Source organism: Anastrepha obliqua, chromosome 5 (assembly GCF_027943255.1).
Source record: "Anastrepha obliqua isolate idAnaObli1 chromosome 5, idAnaObli1_1.0, whole genome shotgun sequence".
Lineage (NCBI taxonomy): Eukaryota > Metazoa > Arthropoda > Insecta > Diptera > Tephritidae > Anastrepha > Anastrepha obliqua.
This window is the reverse complement of record NC_072896.1, coordinates 69,866,473-69,886,301: the sequence shown is the minus strand read 5'-3', so window position 1 is coordinate 69,886,301 and position 19,829 is coordinate 69,866,473. Positions and strand designations below refer to the sequence as shown.

At 33.6% G+C, this 19,829-nt stretch overlaps 1 protein-coding gene across 2 annotated transcripts in view; it reads left to right on the top strand.

Moving 5' to 3' along the window:
• LOC129247309 (protein decapentaplegic) overlaps positions 1-19,829 on the top strand; it is a 101,842-nt gene that overhangs the window by 63,226 nt on the left and 18,787 nt on the right. The window contains exon 2 of one of the 2 annotated variants that reach the window (XM_054886393.1): positions 17,606-18,634. The exons of the other annotated variant lie outside the window; for it this stretch is intronic. The gene's annotated coding sequence lies outside the window, so the exon portion shown is untranslated. The remainder of the gene's footprint in view (positions 1-17,605; positions 18,635-19,829) is intronic. 2 annotated transcript variants of the gene reach the window in all.

Sequence of the window (19,829 nt, the reverse complement as noted above, 5' to 3'; positions counted from 1 at the left end):
TTTTTTTATTTAGGAGAATGTTACTCAAAAATAACTGGTTGATTAACTTTGCCACGTTTAGATTATTTTAATTAGTTTTACAAGATTTAATATTTGACTTAAATAAATCATCCTATCGAACTTATGTAATGATATTCAGTTGAATTTGTGTGAATTTCAGACACCATTCATTATATTATTCTGATACTTTTTTTCCAAAATTTTATTGCTGAAATCAAAAAAAAAAAGGAAACCATGCCCACTCCTCATGAACATCCAACAATGTAGTCCAAACTTCCCACTCATATCACAATTCTGTTTATAAGGTAGAAAACCAGCCTCTTTCTCTAAAATACGCTTGAAATAATTTAGTTTTTTATACAAGGTGGCGCAAAATTAATCATTTGTTTTCGCAAACATAATCAATTTCGTTTTTATACTAAATAAAGTAAATTTAAAAAAATTTACTAAATAGCAAAAATGATTTTGACTGATGAAAATCTCTATTTTGACCTTTACTCGCTCCATTATTTGTCTGTTTATACTCCAGCTGTCTAGTTCACAAGTTTTAAATATGACTGACGTACGACGCCATTAGCAAAATTATAACATGATTAATTTTGCGCCCCTTATATTAGAAATGCATTCGATTATTTATTGTGCCCTCCACTATCAGCATGATTTTACATTTATGTTTCTATCGTTTTGCTCTTGCACACCTTAAAGCAAAGCCCGAATTCACTATATACCAACAGGACTAAAAACCAGTATATCGTTCGTAAGTAGCTTCGTCCACACCACCATTAAAATTCTCTACTCATACATGCATATATGTATGCATTTTTGCTGTACAGCATGTTCGGTAGACGCTTCTACAAACGAAATTCTTCGTTCGTAACAGTAACAGATCACTTTGCTGTTCGTCGTTTATTTTCATATTTAAATGAGCAATTTTCGTCATTTAAAGCGAGTCACCGAGTCGCAAGGCTCAACATTTTTTGTTGCTGTTAAGTGATGTGCGCAATCAAGCCTTAAGGGCACTCTCTTCGCACGCTTTGCATATGCCTTATAATGCCGTAGTACGAGTAATAGTTTGGGCCGCCAAAATAATAAACCTTTCAAATAATAGCAGTCTATTACCCGGGTTCACGATATGCATAAATACCTCACAACATAAATCCAATACATATATATATTTATAATAATATTTCATCCCACTTTCGCTACACTATCCCAGAGCTAATCAACTGGCTTCTCTAAAAAATATATTGCATTAAATATATAAATCAATGTATCTATTACACCGGAAAATAATGATGAAAATTCTGCTTTAAAATTATCTGCATAAGGTGAGATAGATTTTGGGTAGCACCGCGACGGTTTCCTAAGTCCCAATGCACAGAACACCTTCAGACTACATAGTGAAGGCTAAGAAGATCTCGGTAGCAACCTTTTCAAAAGTTCAATTATAATATATGTGCTCATAGGCTATTATTTTTTATTGAATTTTTGGATTCTCCATCGTCGATTTTATATGTGGTCAAAATTTTGTCAAATTCTAGTTCCACAAAGTGGGTCAAAACGTCAGTCAAAAAATAATAAATATTTACAGACATAACGAGATTTGAGTGAGAGCTACTTTCGACAAAAAGTTTGAAATTCATTTTCTCAAAACATCAAAAAATTGATAGGCTATTTTAATACTAAGGGGACGAATTATGCTTTTGTTTAGATCTATTATTTTAAGAAAATGTGTTTAGGACTCCAGGCATACATAAGCGGAATTTTTTATCATCTGATAGACCCCTTCGATGCAAACGCGAATGCAGTCGAGTACTACTGGTGTGGTAAACTGCTTCTGTGGTCTTAAGAGGCTATTACCAAAGAGTTAACTTTTTCTCAAAATTTTTTGATTCATATTCGAACTTATTTTGATGGTTCTCATTGATAAATTTGAAGTTGCCCATATTAGAAAACGATTGACATGATGTCTCAAATTTGGAGGTACTGAAACAACAAAAAAGCTAGTTATTAATGGTGATTCCAAGGCGAAATAATTAAAGGTGGTGGCACTAGACCAACAACAATGTATTGCACGTTTGAATTTCACGGTAAAGTAGAGATCAAAGACTGAATTTCCCTTGTTTTATTCAGTGCTGACAGCCGCATGGGCACGGCGAAAGAAAAAAAAATAATCAGCTGATCTTCCAATACCATTTTTAAGAGATTTGCCTTGATAAAATCCAAAAAAAAATGAATAATTTTTTCAAGCGTAAATTGTTAAAAAAGTTTGTTACGAATTTAGTCCGATCTAAATCAAGCCAACCAAGTCGTTCAACGTTGTTTCGAAAAAAAGGCTTTTGAAGTTTAAATGCCTATTCTGAGTATTAGAGTCGCTGAGGTTGTTTTGCGATTTTCGAAAAACCCGATATTTTTACCTAAGTAACGTTTTCGCCAAAAAATGAATTTTCTTTGATACTAATCCTTAAGTCGGTCGCTTTACTTAATTTCCACGAAAAGGATATCAAAAAAATTTAATTTGCCTGAGACGTCAGTACTAACCCAACCAGTGAAACATCCAATTTAGTAGTTTTTTTTTAATTTTTTAGAGACTAACTTTAAAATATTGAACTATTTATAGTAGTATACCGGCTTAAGGTGGCTTAATTTAAATTCAAATGCTTAAAAACATAATTCCATAAAAGTTGAGTGAGCAATATTTTAACCGAAACTAAGCTTACTATTTAAAGGCGTAGTTTTTCTTATAGAATATTACCACGAGTTTTCATACCCCAAAAGTTAGTTGCTTCTAGAATTTTAAGCGCATACTATCGATGGTATTACTAATTTTTGAACAAGGCTTAACTACGACCCTGGCAAGAATTTTTCGTTTTATTAAAAGCGGCCACAGCTATGAGGCGAACAGGCAGTGCTTCACAACGGCAACATCAGCGACCCATTTATTACTAGCGCAAACGTAAGGGAAGGTTAACCCCTGTCGCCCCTTCTATTCGCCATCGTCCTAGACGACGTCATGAGCCAACTGACCCTGCACAATAAATGCATCTTATGGAGTTTCCCCATACATCTTGGGGATCTTGAGGAATTGCTGTAGGTGGTACTATCGAATATTCGCAATTGTGTATTAATGCACACACACAAATTACGAGGCCCCTAAACACAAAAATATTCTCCTACAAAGTAAATAAATGCACAGGTTTGCAGTTTTTATAAATTTAATGAACTTTTTCTTAATTATCCAGGTGAAATAAAGAGTTTAATTAACTTAAGATATTTCATTTTAATTCAGTTATTTATTTGTGCTTTCGCTTTTGCCCCAGGCAACAAAGCGCGTAATGCATGCACAGGTATGTATATGTATGTGTGTATGTATATATGCACTGTACGTGCTCTAATGTTTCACAAAGAGTTTTTGAAAGAAATAAATTCACCACACTTTTGTGGCTCAGAGAGTTTGATTATTATCATAAAATCAGCACATACCACTTTTTTTATTTTTCAACAAATCATGCCTTTATGAGTTGATAAGTATAATTATGAGAGTGATGTATAGCACGATTACTGGCGGCTTAGTTTGCGCGCGCGCCCACTCACTCACTCACTCAACTCAACCCACTTACTCACTTATTCATCTGGTCACTCATTACCTGTTAGCCGTAGCTGGTTAACTGAGTGGATTAAAGAGATGATTATCGGCTGCATAAATCCAAGCTTTGATTAAAATAAATAGTGCAGCTCTTTTGACGCATAGTTAGAAAAATGAAGTAAAAGAGCCTACAACTCCTTACAATATCGCAATTTCTTTTTGCACAAATAAACTAATTAACATTCGCTGCAATATCTGCTACTAATAATTTCCGCGCCGATTATCTCTAAAGTTGCATTTAACATTTAAAATTCCAATATGTTTTAGTTAGTACACCTTTTACCTGTAACAAATACTTTGCCTACCTTTCTCAAATTCGCTGCGTCGTGTCGTATAACAAAGTGCCGACAATAAGTGGAAAAGCGCGCTCACACGCAGCCAAACACACATGCCGAACTTACTATATTTCAAGCAAGCCAACTATAATATCTTAGCTAATGTCCAGCCAGCTGTGTTCAAACATTCAACCAAAAACTCTGCAGCGATCGGAAACTCGCCCAAGTTGAGCAATTCTGCGCGCTCACTCACATATCACTTCTCCAAACGCCTCACACTCCTACTCGATAGTATGAGAACGCAATTGTCTCTCAATGTGCGTATCGCAGAGATCGTGTTAGTGTGTTGAGGGTAGTGTCGGCGATGCTAGTGGCTAGTGTTTGTGTTGGTCGAGTTGGCTATAGGCGCTGATTTTGGTTCGTTGTTTTTGTTTTCGTAACATACTCATACATGTATGCATGTTTATATATATATATATACACTCGTATGTAAGATCGATCGTCTGATCGGTAGATCGGTTGATTTTGTGGCACAGGTAGACAGTAAGGCGTTAGTCGTTCTACAGCGCTGTTCGAGTTTAAATCAATTTTTCGGTGTAAAGTTAAAGTAGATCGATGGAAAAGCCAAACGACAATGCGTCGTTTTATCCTCATTCAAATTAGAACAATTTAATGTATTATTTTGGTGAAATGTTTTACTGTAAAATGCCTGAAAAAGAGCTAAAGCAGAAGCAAGAGGAGAAAAAGAAGTACAGCATATTTGGATAGATCGTACGTTTAGTGAATATTGCAAACTTGTAGTACCTCAAAAATAAAAACTTATTCGAAATATTACCGGTTACTTTTGGGTGATAAATGTGGTTGAAAAATTTTGAAGTGGTTTGGAATTTTTTAATTTTATTTAAATCAATGAAATATGCATTTGGTTTAAGCATTGGAGTAAAAGAAAATTGAAGTGACATGAAAACAATTTGTATTGTGAAAATTTATTAAATTTTGAATACTTATTCAAAGACAACGTTTTAACGACAAACACTGTTGTGGGCCGGGTAATTACGAAAATGTATTTTTTGCGCATGAAAACTGTATTTAAAAAATTTAAATAACAATAAGAAATTCGAAAATTTTGTTTTGCCAAAAAGCAATATTGCGTTTATGGAGTAAATAAAACACTTTTTCAAGAATAGTGCTATAAATTCTGTTTGGAGAAAGTATCAGTTCCAATCATCACGGCACGTTAAAATAATCTATTGAATGTCAGTGATACATCGGAACTGTCAACAAACTGCAAATAAAACAAAACCAAAACTTTTGAAAAGAACTTTAACAAAAGAAATTTTGAAAAAGTGTACATCAATCCTGTGTACACAATTTGTTTTTCAACACAAAAACTTACCAAAATTTTTAACCCACCAACTAAAATTACGAAAAAAAAAAATTATGAAAAACTACATGAAACTCATAATTCGAATGAAATGAAAATAATGGATTACAAGAATGTTGAGTAAATATTAACAAATAATTCTTAAAAGTACGTATGTTCTTAAAAATGTATACACGATTGCATTTTAAATATATATCACTTAAGAGTTAGAGCGAATGCGTCTGCCGTCTATGCCTTGGCCGGCCGGGGAAAAGGCTCAACACATTTTATTAGCAGTCCAACTTTGGCTAGTTCTAGGTTAACATTTTTTCAGAAAAGTCTAGTTAATGCTAAGACTGTTAGGAGTGTGGCTGGTTAATTACTTCTTCCTCTTCATTAGGGAGTCTGAAGGCGCCTTGGGTATTTCAGATTAGAGGCGTAATATCGGCGTGCAAAAAAATAAAAATATACCCTCCCCCTTATGATACCCTTATATCTTACCTTATCTTACCTGGAACTAGAAAGAAATATGTACAGAAGAGCGCTTTAATACTTTTTGCTAGCGCGTGTTCGTAGTCCCATCCTCTGCATACATATGTTCGATATCCACTTTGAATATCAAAATGTCACACACTACTATTTGTTTTTGTTTTGAATGATTACTTACAATACGGATTGTGAATTTATTGATACTTTTTTAATAAATTTTTAGTATACTTTTTTGTCTTGGTTTTGTTACTTGTCGGAAATGACCACCTCACTACAATCTGAGCTAGGAATTTAATGATTACCTTGTAATCAATTACCCATAATCTTGGTTGATTTGGAATACTTTCAAATTTCGAGATTATTTGCAATCTGTTCTGTGTTCTGTATAATAGTTGTTGATTGTTTTTTTACTCTTGCACTTAATTGAAATATACAAAAAAAGAAAAATTCGTTTAATGATTCCTTTGTAATCAATTACTTTCACAATGCTTACAAAGTAATTGTAACTATTTCTTATATTGTTTATGATTAAAATGCATTATTAAAAGGAACATTCATTTAACTCGTTGAGCCCGGCGTCGGTCCCTAGGGACCGACAGTGAACTTTCCGTTTGGCCGGCGTCGGTCCCTAGGGACCGACAGTGAACTTTCCGTTTGGCCGGCGTCGGTCCCTAGGGACCGACAATGAACTAAGACCGATAGTTAAAAAATAAATGTATAGTAATTTTAATGAAGTTTATTGAAACACTCTAAACAGAATATATTTTCAAAGTGTACTTTTGTCTGCTGCAATTCGTTTCTAACTAATCGCTCCAGTCTCCAGTCTGAATATTCCCGATTGCTCGCTCGTTGCCGGCCAAATGGAAAGTACAGTAATATCGATGCCGGGCTCAACGTGTTAACGATTCCTTTGTCATCAATTACTTTAGCATTATGATTACTTTAAAAATCAATTGTTTTAACTAAGAAAAACCAATTCCTTAGAAATTCTATGTGAAAAATACATATTTTTGATGCTTTTCAGTAATTCCGCATTCTTACATGTTTTAATTATTATTTTTAAATGTTTGAAATCAACAAAAAAATCTTCAGTTTTCGTCAAAAAACTTGCAAATGCAATATCATTTTAAATTTAATTCATGTTCATATTCATTCAACAAAATTTGAAAATTTTATTTCAAATACGGAAAAATGTGAAATGAAGTTTAAAAAAGTACTTTTCTCGTAAGAATTATGTAACGTAATTTACCTTCTTTATTTTTCAATTTGATACTTTTTATACTTGTGTACTTAAAAAAAAATTAATTTTTTAAATGCTTCGAAAATGTTCAATGCTGCTGAGTTGTGGATTTAAGTTGCCTCTTACAATTTTTTCCGTTACAGTGAACCAATTTAACCCCAAACCCCTGGGGATGAAATTTTCCATGCTTTTGTCGCTAATATATTCAAATATATTAATTATATAATCGTTGATTGGCCTGATTTTTTCGTTTAATATTTTTAGTAGGTTATTCAAATACTCTAAAATATTGAAGATTAGGTTATTAATTTAACATTGCTAAGAAATTTCTGAAAAGGAAATGTATGTACGTCGGTGTATATACAGTAATGACCAAAAGTTAAGCAACCACTTGACAATTTTTCTTTGTTTTGATAATATTTTTTTTATGAAATTGTGGCATTTGAATTACATTATAGGTATGCTTTGTAATGCCTCAACAGTACCCTTCTTAAAAAAAACCAATTTTTGTAATGTAAAATGCCCTTATTTCGAAGTTTTAGTTGAGATAGAAGTTTTGTTCAATTTTTGAAAATAACTGAATAGTTGATTATTTATTTTCCAATGAAAAGTAAAAAACTGATGAAGTACACAATTGAAACTCTTTGGAATTAGTTACAAATATTGGTCTTTTTCAAGTGTGGAAGGAACAAGGAAAGGCTCAAGCTTTTCCAAAACTTCATTTTCTTTTGAACTTAATTCAATTCTAAAATAATGTTGTTTTTTTAGCTGCAGTTCTCAATATCGATATCGATAACTATGATTTGAGAACTGGGAATGCAAAACTGTGCTAACATTTCTATTCAGTAAGGTTTAGCAAGTCATCATCAATCACTTAACGCCAGAAAAACGCTTTCAAATTTTGGAGATTTACTTAAAAAAAAAAATCTGTTCGCGACTGGCGGCATCATCGGTCCTTATTTCTTTCGAAATGAGGAAGGAGCTACCGTTACGGTGAATGGCGAGCACTATTGAGCCCTGTTGACTGAATTTTAATTTCCAAAAACTATTCAGTCAACATCGACGACATTTGGTTCCAACAATACTCCGCAGCTTGCCACACAGCGTGCTTAGTAATCGATTTATTGCAATATTCAAGCTACCATTGACGCCATACCGTGCGCCTTATTGGAAAAAGTAGAGAAAAATTGGACTAATCGAATGGACAATACACGGAATGTATGCCGAATATCATATTCAAAAAATAAATGCCATGAAATCAGATAATAATCAAAAATTGCATCAGAAAAATATTTATATTTTGCATTACCATTTTAAATCCCCAAGCTCCTAAAAAACACCCGATACATATGCATCACCACGTGCATATGGGATACGAATGCGAAAAAAACGAACATATTTACAAAAACAAATCTCAGAAATTCAAGACCGAAAAAGTTGCAATTCAGGAATTACCAAAATAAAATCTCAAAAATGCACAAAATCAAAAACTTTTAAAAGTAAGTGAAATTTATTTCACTTATAAACGAGCATTATTTATTGAACACAAATATTTAAACAATGTTGAATTAAATACCCTATTCATCCATATTTTAATATAATCAGTAAAAAAGCTTTAAGCGACAATTAAATCTTAAGCTACAATAAAATTATGCAAAAAATTTCGAAAAAGTTCCAGAGTGCATACGGAAATACACAAAAAAAAACAGAAACACATTACAAAAATTAAAAAGAAAAAATAAACAAATAAAAAAATACAACGAAAAAAATTATTTCATTGGAATGTCAACAGACAAGTTGTAAAGAAAACCCCGGACTGGAGGACGTTGCAGCAAGAAAACGTGTTGCCGTTACAGCTGTTGCTGCTCACGTTGTTGCTGTTTTTGTTAGGTTAACTTGTGGCTGAACGGAAGAAGAAGAAACATAAGTAGAAGAGGAAGAATAAGCGCAAGTAGGCGTGTAAGAGGAAGAGGAAGGCGGCCGACAACTGGTAGCCGGCGGCATAACGTACGAGTCGCTTATATATACATACATACATATGTAACAAATCCATATTCAAGTATGCAGCTGAAAAAATTAAGTGTGAATTTTAATTAAAATAAAATCAAAAGTATGTAAATAAAAGGTAAATAAAAAAGATATCGAATGTTAAAAACAACTTACGCACACACATACACACACACACAGCTGATGCAAACAGATACCCAAGCGATATTCAAATTGTCACTTCAAAGTTATTTGGATTACTATGTCAGCAGAAAAAGTGAAATACATACAAACATATGTATGTATGTATGTGCATACAAACGTGTACAAATGTCTGTACACAATGTACAAAACAAAAGATCGTCTCGATAACAGAAATAGTTTCTTGGAGCGCGCGCTAAAGCACGCATTGGACTACAGAGGGTTAAGAGTTTTGTAAAATAAAGGTAAAAGAAACTATTCATTTAACATTTCTAATAAATTGCTGTTAAGGAAATTTATGTACGTGGGTGTGCATACAGTATTGGCCAAAAGTTAAGCAGCCACTGGATAATTTTTTTTTTTGGAATTGAAAAACTTGAAAAAAAAAAAATTGATTTGTTAAAACATTATATTAAAATTGTTAAATTAAGCAGTAAACTGAAAACAATTTAAAACAAATTTAAAAATTTGATGTTTTTTGTAAAAAAATTAAACTTTTAAAAAATGGGGATCATTTTTTTTGTAATATTTGAGCACAACAAAAAAATGTTTTTCCCAAATTTTTTTCGCAAAATGCCTAAATTTTTTTTTAAAGAAACAGAAAAATTTGTAAAGTGTGTTTCATTCTAAAAAAAATGAAACGAAAAACATAAGCATTTCAAAAAATAAACTATACCAAAATTTCTGGCACTGAATATATCTCAAATTTTTTTAATTTTTTTCAAATTGTTTCCAGTTTATTGCTTATTATACCCAGGCCTGCACATAAAACAATTTTCAGACAAATGTACTACAGTATCCAAAACACTTGGATCACTTGACGTGAAATCCCTCAATAAGCTATTTCGCCTGCCCAAGGAAGTAATATTCGGTATTTGATTTGTTGGTACAGAGGGTCATGTGGACAGCCAGGCAAAGCTCAAAGATGAACTTCTGTTATTGTTAGCTATTCATTTCATGAGCTTGATGAGACTTGTAGAGGTCATAGCAGATTTAATGAAACGATTGCACGTGATGCTGCTAACAATCACTTGCTATTCAATAATGTCCACTCAGCGCCTTGGGGTATATGTAGCCGAGTTGACTTAAGATAGAAGCTAGGCTGCTATCGGCTGGAATTTCACGGAGTTCACTTAAGATGGAAGCTTTGCCTACTATCGGGTATGATGTAAGCAGCATGCGTTTCATTTCAATTGCACTGTGCGCCAAAAAAACTTATTTGAAGTAAACTAAAAAACATTTTTCTTTTACTTTAAAATAACTATCTTCTCAGTGTTTTGAATTTACCCTCAAAATCTGGCCATATGAGAATTAAAAACATATTGCCAGGCGAATGAAATAATAAACTTAAGATGTAACTTGCTTAAACTATTGCTTTAATGCAATAAGAGTGTAAATTTACTTATACGAATTCAACAAACCACAGCTGATTAACTTTGTTGTAACGAAAGGCAACAAAAAAACGAGTTTAATGAAAATGCATTGCTCACTTACGCAGTGTTAACAAAAACCAACAAGCCATAAATTTGATCCAACATAATGCGCACAACAGAAACAACAGCAACAACACAATTTCAAATGATAGCAACGAAAAATCGATAAATCGTATGCAACATGCAGCAACCGGCTGCAGAAACAAAAAGGCAAAACGGCGAAAACGCAAAAAAATAAAGAAATACACAAATCAAAAATCAAAAATCATGGCAACAGCCAGTAACCGAAAAATTGTCAGTCAAAATGACACACATACGTACAAGCAAACAAACATTCAAACAGTCAAACATGCAAACATAACCACAGCTTTGTAGCTTGAAAAGCGAGCCTAGTTAGATGGATAGCCAGTCAAGCAGTCAACTAGTCAACCAGGCAGCCGGCTGGGCAGTAAGCCAGTTGGCTGAACATTTCGGCTGTCAGACAGTTGGTATTTAAGTGAGCGAGACAGACAGCCGGCCAGCCAGCCAGCTAGGCAGCTAACAAGCCACCTGTGTGAATATCGAGTTTTATTTTAATATTAATACGCTGTCAATGCATTAACAGCGACTCAAGTAATAGTGGAAAACAACAACAACCACAATGGACTACACCATAGCGACAATACCCGTAAATAAATAAAAAATGTTGTGTATTTATGTTTCTTATTCATTTTTCATTTTTATTTTTTAATTTAATCAACATATAACTGGATTTATATTTTTTCACGCATTTTATTTTGTTTAGATTATTTATTCATTTTTTCCATTTAATTTTTGTTTCGACATAAGCAATTTTTCTGTTAAAAAGCCAAAAAACAAAAAACAAAAACAAGAGAAGTATTTATACTTTTGCTCTCGTGCTTTGCTGTAAATTGCAGTAATATCTAATAAACAGGCGCAAACTTCGAAAAAATCAAAATAATTAAATTTATATGTATATGTGTGTGTATAAGCACAAGTATAGGATAGGATAAACAAAACAACACTTCTCATTTAATTGTAATGTAATGTACTTGTAATATAAGCAAACGTCGTAGGGTACGCTAAGAAAGTAAAAACCAGGCATCGCAAAAAAATCAAAAGTATTTTATGTTTATTTCTTTGTGTTTTTGTTGATTATTCATTTGCTTTGTTGTTTTGTACTTTGCGGCGCGGCACACGTCGGTTTCACGGTGCGTATACGCAAAGTTTCACATTTCATTTCGGTTGAAAGTGTTGGGGCAGCAGCACTGCAAAAATATACTACTTACATATATATGTGTATATACATATATGTGTGCATGCAAGTGTGTGTTTGTGTTTTAAAATACGAGTAATTGTAAAAGCATAATAATACAATATAATCAAATAAAATACAAATGTGCAGTAGTCACTCGGTTAAAGGGACAATCAGATAGATATTTGGCACTTCAGAGTATTTTTCAAAAATGGCGCAACTAAAAAAATTTTAAAATCGAGTTTCATAACCATAGGAGAGGTATTTATTGCCAAATTTCGACGATTTTTTTTCTTTTTGTTTTTTATTTAATTTTAATTTTTGTTTTTTACTAGACTGTAGTTTTTCTACTAAAACAACCATAGTACAACTACGTACGCAAATTTACATTGCATTACACATTCCACAAATTTTAATAAAAAATTTTACGTTCCTCGCATTGAATCCAGCCCGTTGTCTAAAATTATGTGATAAAATTTTTATTCCGGACGCTGTTGCTCGTCGTCGATTACAAAAATCACGTCGATCAACCGATTAGCTTACTAAAGTGCATTTCATGACCATAGCACAGGGGCTTATTGACAATTTTTGGCAATCTATTTGTTACTCATTTAAATTTAATAATTTTTGTATGTAGGCATAAATTAACCTACTATAAAAACCATAAAATCCAAATTTTAAAATTTACTTTTGATTAAAGAATTTTTTTTTTCACTTTTCAACAAAATTTCAAACTTTTTAATCAGATTTTCTAGAAAAACATCGTATTGATTGTTTATAACTCATTAAAATATTTTAAATTATTAAATGTTGATGATGTTGGGTATTTTCTTTCATACAAAAATGCCTAGTATTTCTTTGACTTTGAGGAAACTCAAAATTTTGTTTTAAACAAAAGTAAATTTTAAAACTTGCTTTTCTTCGGTAAGCAGCATTTAATTGTTCATAGTAAACTCTTTTCTAAACAATATTTTAATATTTCGATAAAGTTGATCCATCTCTTCTCTAAAGTTTTTATGGATTTAAAAAAAATACTCTCTTTGTCATAAAACTTTTAGCCGCTGAGTTGTTTCTAGTTGTAAGAAATGAGAATAGGAAGTTAATCTGAAAAGAATGGATGTTATTTAAGCAATTCGAAACCCAATTCTTTTAAGGCATGATCTAAATCATATACCGAATGGCCATTCGTTAATCAGCTACTACAATTTCTAGGACTTTTTTACGTTAACTTGGGTATGGCAGATGGATGAGCGTTGTTTTGCCCAACTTAAACTCCTTGAAGCATATTGCAATTGGAGTACATGGAAAAGAAGAGCATCTCAATTCGGGATGAATTTTTGTCTAGATGTTGTTTAAGGTTGTACTAAGGTTCGTGTTTCTGGAAGACACATTCATTAGCGTTGAGTGAAAACTGAAGTGGAGAAAAATTAAGTAAGAGCTAATATACTTAATTTTTCTCCACTTCAGTTTTCACTCAACGCTAATGAATGTGTCTTCCAGAAAAGATTTCCTTTTTATATATTTTCCCCCCGCTAATTACCACGGGTATACAAGTGAAAACGATTTTCTTTAGATTGTTAGAACCATAATAATTTCCGTTTATTATTACTTTGTGACTGCCTCTTATACATAAAAAGATCAACGCATGTTCGTTACGGACGTTCACTCGAAAATATCAGTGCCTTAAGAGAAAGCTTTGAAGAATATTAAACTTTTCGAATTGCACGGTTTTCGCAGCAAACCATCCTAAAACCATCACATAGCGAATTTCGAGATAATATTTGGTCTTAAGCCTTACAAGGTTCAATCGGTGCACGAATTGGTATCATGCGACCAACGGTAAAGTCGGGATTAGTTAATCTCATCCAATAAAACCCGAAAACTTTTGCTAAATAACTCATCTTCTCAGCCGAAGGCTTAGTTCACATAAGTGAGCGGTTGCTGTATTAATAAAAGCGTGTAAGTTGACTGAAATGAGTAACTGGAAAAATTACGTTTTCAACCCTGAACGCGTGCCAGTGCCGGTGTATTTAGTATACTTATATGTGTATGTATGGATGTTTGTATATTTCTTTGTTTGTAACAAATACAAGACAAGATGTGCAGCATTGCAGGAGGCAAAGCAAAGTGGAAACAATAAATCCAAAATACGGAAAATAAATATGAAGACATACAAATACATGTATGCACATTAGGGTGCGTCACCAAAAATCGAAATTTTTGACATCCCCAAAAGTAGAAGGGGCAGCTCGGCCAAATACCCAGATATAAGCGACAATTATGTATGTAAATGGCCAGGAGAGTCTTAAAATGTAAGAAATTTTATAGTTCGGATGGCAAAAGTAGCACCGATTTTGTTTAATCATCCAACTGTTTTACTAAACAAAAATAGATTTTGAATGATGGAAATCTTTATTTTGACTTTTTGGCGCTTCCGTGCTTTTCTGTTTGTATACTGCAGTTGCTTAGATCGTAAGTGTGAAATGTGATTGACGTGTGACGCCATTTAGAAAAATTCTAAATCTTCAAATAGTGTGATTAATTTTGCACCACCTGGTAAGTACATATCGATGGTTTTCGAGAAAAGCGACACAACTCAAAATTAACTCAAATTCGGAGTTTTGCAGTTAAAAGCAAAAATCAACTACAGAGTTTATATATTTTTTCTGGAAAAGCGTCATAAGCGAATCTTGAAGCAATTCTGAGAGATGGCGTTAGTGTCGTTTTGTCAGGTGATCGAATTGGTGCGTCAGTTATCTAGAAAACTGACCCACCTCAGTATTTTGTATTTTTGAATTGTGTCACTTTTCTCGAAAACCATCGATACGTACGCTAATAACTACGTACACACTGCTCCGATTTGCAGAGGGTTTTTTGTATTTTGAAGGTAATCTCTTTTGGAAAGACATAGGTTACATAAACTTTCAAAAAAAAACGTTTCTGTAAGCCCAAATACGTTAAAAAATCATAAAATTAATTTTCAAACTGCAAAAAGTCAAAAATTACCCAACCAATTAAAACACTCTTTTATTGCTATAAACCCCTGTTTACACTCACACTCCATTACTCAGATTTATCAATTACTTGTTATTAATACTAAAATTTGGAAAATGAAAAGAAGGTTTTATCAAAATATTACTGTTTGTGTATATTCGCTGTCTGCCAAGCTCCAGTAAGCGGGATAAGCGGCACACAGACAAGACATAGATTCATCATTCGACGGCATAATCTGCCAACAAAATCTCTCTCTTATCACCAAGAACGGAATAATCCGCAATGAATTATTATTTTTTTTTTTTTTGTTAAAGTTTCATGAAAATAAATAGTTTTGGTAATCCTTTAACATTATTTTTCATTAGAACAAAGAGTAAACGTTTTGCCGACGCAAAAAATTACGGACGCAAGGTATTTTGAGTACATTGCGTATTTAAGCGGCGCTGCAAAAGGATTAAGACCACACGCTTGAACCCTTATTTACTATCAGCTGCTCTACTCTGCAATGCTATTCGAGCGAAAATTGTATTATCAAAACCATTTGTTTGACAATGTGGTTAAGTTTCTTGGAAACTATATTTCTATCAGGTCAGTCCATAAGTTCGTGCCTTTTTTAAAGGTGGTTTTAAAATTAATAAAAAATATTAAAGTATTTATTAATCAATAATAGATCTTCTTTCATTACTTACAATGTCTTCCCAACGTTTAGGCAAATTTTTAATTCACTGCTCAACAAATTTTTTGTCCTTGGAGCCAAAATACGCTTCGATATCCCTTTTAATAGCTTCTTTTGAGGAGTAGTTATTGTTACTCATATTGAAGTCCACGGAAATGGTGATAATCACAAGGTTCAATATCCAGAGAGCATGGTGGATGCGGCATTAGCTCCCATCCGAGCTCGTTCAGCTTGCCTAATGTTTGCCTTGCGGTATGAGGTCTTGCGTCTGCTTTGCGTCTATTCACTAAAGATCGTCGATTTTTGTTAAGTGTCTCATTCAGGTTTGATAGCTGATGGGAATAATAATCAGCAGTTATCGTCTGGTTTGGTTCCAGAAGTTCATAATAAACAATACCGGTCATATCCCACCCAATATACGGGGGAATCTTATTGGGGTGAAGGCCATCTCTAGGGGTCGGTTCTGGTATTTTATCTTTATCTAACAATTGGCGTTTGCGAACAGGACTTTTGTAAAGGACCCATTTTTCATCACCCGTAACTATACAGTTCAAAAAACTTTCATTTTCAAGCCGTTGCAATACCTGAGAACACACATTCACTCTTTGATGAAGGTTAACGACGGAAAGTCTATGCGGAACCCATTTTCCCAGCTTTGAAACCTTTCCCAACTGTACCAGGTGCCTGTGAACTGTTGCATGCGATGAATTTAACCTCTAAGCTATCATATCGACTATCAAATTTGGCTCAGCTTCCACTAGTTCGAGCAAGGCGTCGGAGTTAAAGACTTCAGGACGACCAGCGCGAGGGGCATCCTCCACGTCGCAGTTACCACTTCGGAATTTTGAAAACCACTTTTGCGCAGTCCTTACACTCACTGTATCCTCTCCGTGAATAGTGTTTATTTCTGCAGCAGCAGTTGCTGCATTTTTACCACTTTTATAAAAAAATACAAAATATGCCTCTTATACGCGTTCGAAGATTCCATTTTATTTTTTAACAGCACGTGCTTCTATCCGCGATTAAAATCACTTGTTGAATGCACAATATATCAAAGAAAATATAAATAGTTCCGTTATATTTCGCGAATAATTTTTTGTATGGAAAAATCGTACAAAAGTGAAATTTATTTATGGACTGACCTGATATTTACCTAGATGTACGATGATATTTAAATGCTATAATGCAATACAAATCACTAAATCTCCCTTTGCGTTGCAATTACCATTTGCCTCGCATTAAAGGGTAGACTACCTGGTGAGTGCGAATTCGGTTCTCCAAGTACATCTTTTCAGTTTTCAAGTACTCAGCAAGAGATGTAGCGGCTTCTCGTAAAATTTCTCTCCAGATTTCACTGACCTGAAGTACGCTACGCCATACTTTGACTATCATCGGCGTAGTCATTTCGTCAGAAGAACTATTTTAAATTTCCGAAGTGTTACCTGCTAAATCCAGGTTGTAATGGGCAACTCTAGAGGTCGCATGCTTTTGTTTTATCAACGTAAGCAGAGACGTCGAGGTAAATCAGGAAAGAGTTTTATGACTAGCTGATTGACAGAAACAAAAATATCAACAGCAGCAGAGGTTTATTCGAAGAAATCGCAGCTACAACTTAGAGTTTCTGTATTCCAGGAAGTTTCAAAACTGAAAAAACTTTAATTGTAGAAATACTTTGTTGACTTTGTTGAATTAGAGCGTGTTTTTCGATTTTTTCAAGTAATTATATTTTTTTGCAGCCGAGTAATTTAAAATCTCCTAAATAATTATAATAACCCTAGATAAATTTTAATTTTAATAAATCAACCATTTATTTATAAAAGAAGGGTAAACCACTTGCAAATACACTTTTGAAGGCACTGGAAAATGACTCCTGAAATTCCCTAGAAAGTACAAACTCCACAATAAGCCAAACATATCAATTTAATTTTCTGTAAACAGCCACACCACCCCAAAATGCATTCCGATTATTGAAATGTTATATGATAGACTGAGAACTGCAAAAGTTATGGCAACTGAATTAATTTCGATTTTCTTTCCGAAATTTCAGATTGCAACATAAACTCAAACAAAAGCAAAAAAATAAAAATAAAAAATTATTAAAAAGTTATGGTTTTCATGTCACACAAATTCCTCAGCAAAGTAAATGAAATTAAACTGTGTGAAAAAAACTGCAATGACATTAAAAGCAAGAAGACCGACCGACCGTCAATGACTAAAAGGTGTTATCAAATTGCATGCAACTTGTTGTAAGAGACACCAAAGCGACTTGAATTACATGAACAAAGCAAACTTGCTTAAGAGCAAAAAAAAAGAACATTTTTTTAAACATATAAAATTAGCAACAGCCACAAAGGTGCCCAAAATTCTAGTACAACCAACAACACCAACATTGGCGTAACTGTAAAGCGAACAGCAGAACTAAATTCAGTGCCATAGTCAGCAATTGTTGCATTTGCATCATACGCCATCGAAATATTGACCAATAAGCCAATGGGACAAAGCCGCCATTTAAGCTGCTGCCACAATCATCATACTTTGAAAGTTTTGTAATAGCAATAGTGTTGACACAAGCCACGTGCACAAGAACAGCAACAAAACATAAAACTCAACAGCAACAACAACAACAACAACACATTCGAGTTCGCATAGAAGCGCTAAGCAGTAGTGCACAGCAGAAGTCTTTGCATTTCACTCCATTCTCCACCACTATTGAGCAGTCTAAATGTTGTTGCCGTCATTAACGTTAACAGCACATTTGCCAACAGTTGAGCGTTTAGTGTCAGAAACGTCAGCGACGGCACTGTCAGCAAGTCCAGCCAGTAGTAGAGTGTGCAAGATCACTGCAGAAGAAGAAGGAGAAGAAAAAGTGCTGATTTTACGGCAAGTGAAGAACTATCAGCTAACGCTAAAACAAAAGAAAAAGCATCGACAACATCAGCGGCAGCTATATCTGCAGCAGTATTCCTACATAGCTCAACAATATTTCACTTGTTCCCGCAATTCCGCAACACTCTGTGCAATCAGTAGAGGCAACACAACCTAGTCGACAACTTTGGGTGGCAAAGAAAGTTAAAAGGTACAGTGAAAAGTATTTCAAATATTATCATATACATATGTGAATATACTAACGGTGATTGTGGAGTATCGAAATATCGAAGAGTGACTAATCTTTCCATACTTGCATACCTTTATAACTTTTACTAAAACAACCAAATCCTGCTTACCATTTAAACGTGATTGCTGTTATTGTGGCCCAAAACGGCTGAAGGTCAATTTATTTATTTTTTTCGCAAATAAGAAAAATAAGAACAAGCAAAACGGCATAGGTTTTTGTTTTTAATTGTTAAAAATAGAAAAAACGAAAATATTCAAAGTGGCAGAATCGTGGCCATACCAAAGCTCTTTGTGGATTAGAAAAAAGTTGACACAAGTGCATTATATTTTAAGGGACTACTTTGAAGCGGATAAAATACACATTGATAATAAAGAAATATTTTTAGATAAAAGTAGAAAGCCACCTTATTTCTTGACACACACCTCGTATACGAAAAAAGTGTAAATTTAAAAGTTGCTTTTTGGTCTACTTAGTCACATATCTGTGTCAAGCACTTTTGTTGTTTTAAAATTCCTTTGACTAGGTTTCTATTGCTTCCCGGTAATTATTTGTAAAAAGAGAACTCGCGAATGACTGAATAAGACGAACTTATTTATCACCTAACCTCATTTTCAATGGAGAAATATTCAAACATTTTTTACTTTGACTTCAATCCTACAACAACGACTTTTTTAACCAAAAACTAAGGTGTACGTACCTGTATATGCATATGTATGTATGTATATATACATTTGTATACGCACACTGGCCATCCATCCAAATAGGCATTGCTATCAAATGTCATAAATATTTACGCTCTCATATAGACATATATACAACTGCATTTGTGTAAATATGTATGTACGTGCAATCCTTGATAGATCTGCGCGCAACACCTTTAACAGCTTTTCGTATGTTATTTAATTATTTTGACAAGCGCCTGTGTGTAGAGCATTTAAAGGAATTGATTGCACTGCAATGATGAATAAATAAACAAGCAACTGAATTGAGTTCACAACTCATTTCGAGTCGATGCAATGCTGCCCAGTAAAGCATTTTTTTTAATTGCTCTAAATACAAGAAATTTTGACTCCATGCAACCGCCGAAGTGCATGAGCCCCGGGAATCTTACTGCCAAAGGCGTCAATTATAAGAAATGGCATAAAAAGTAAAAAAA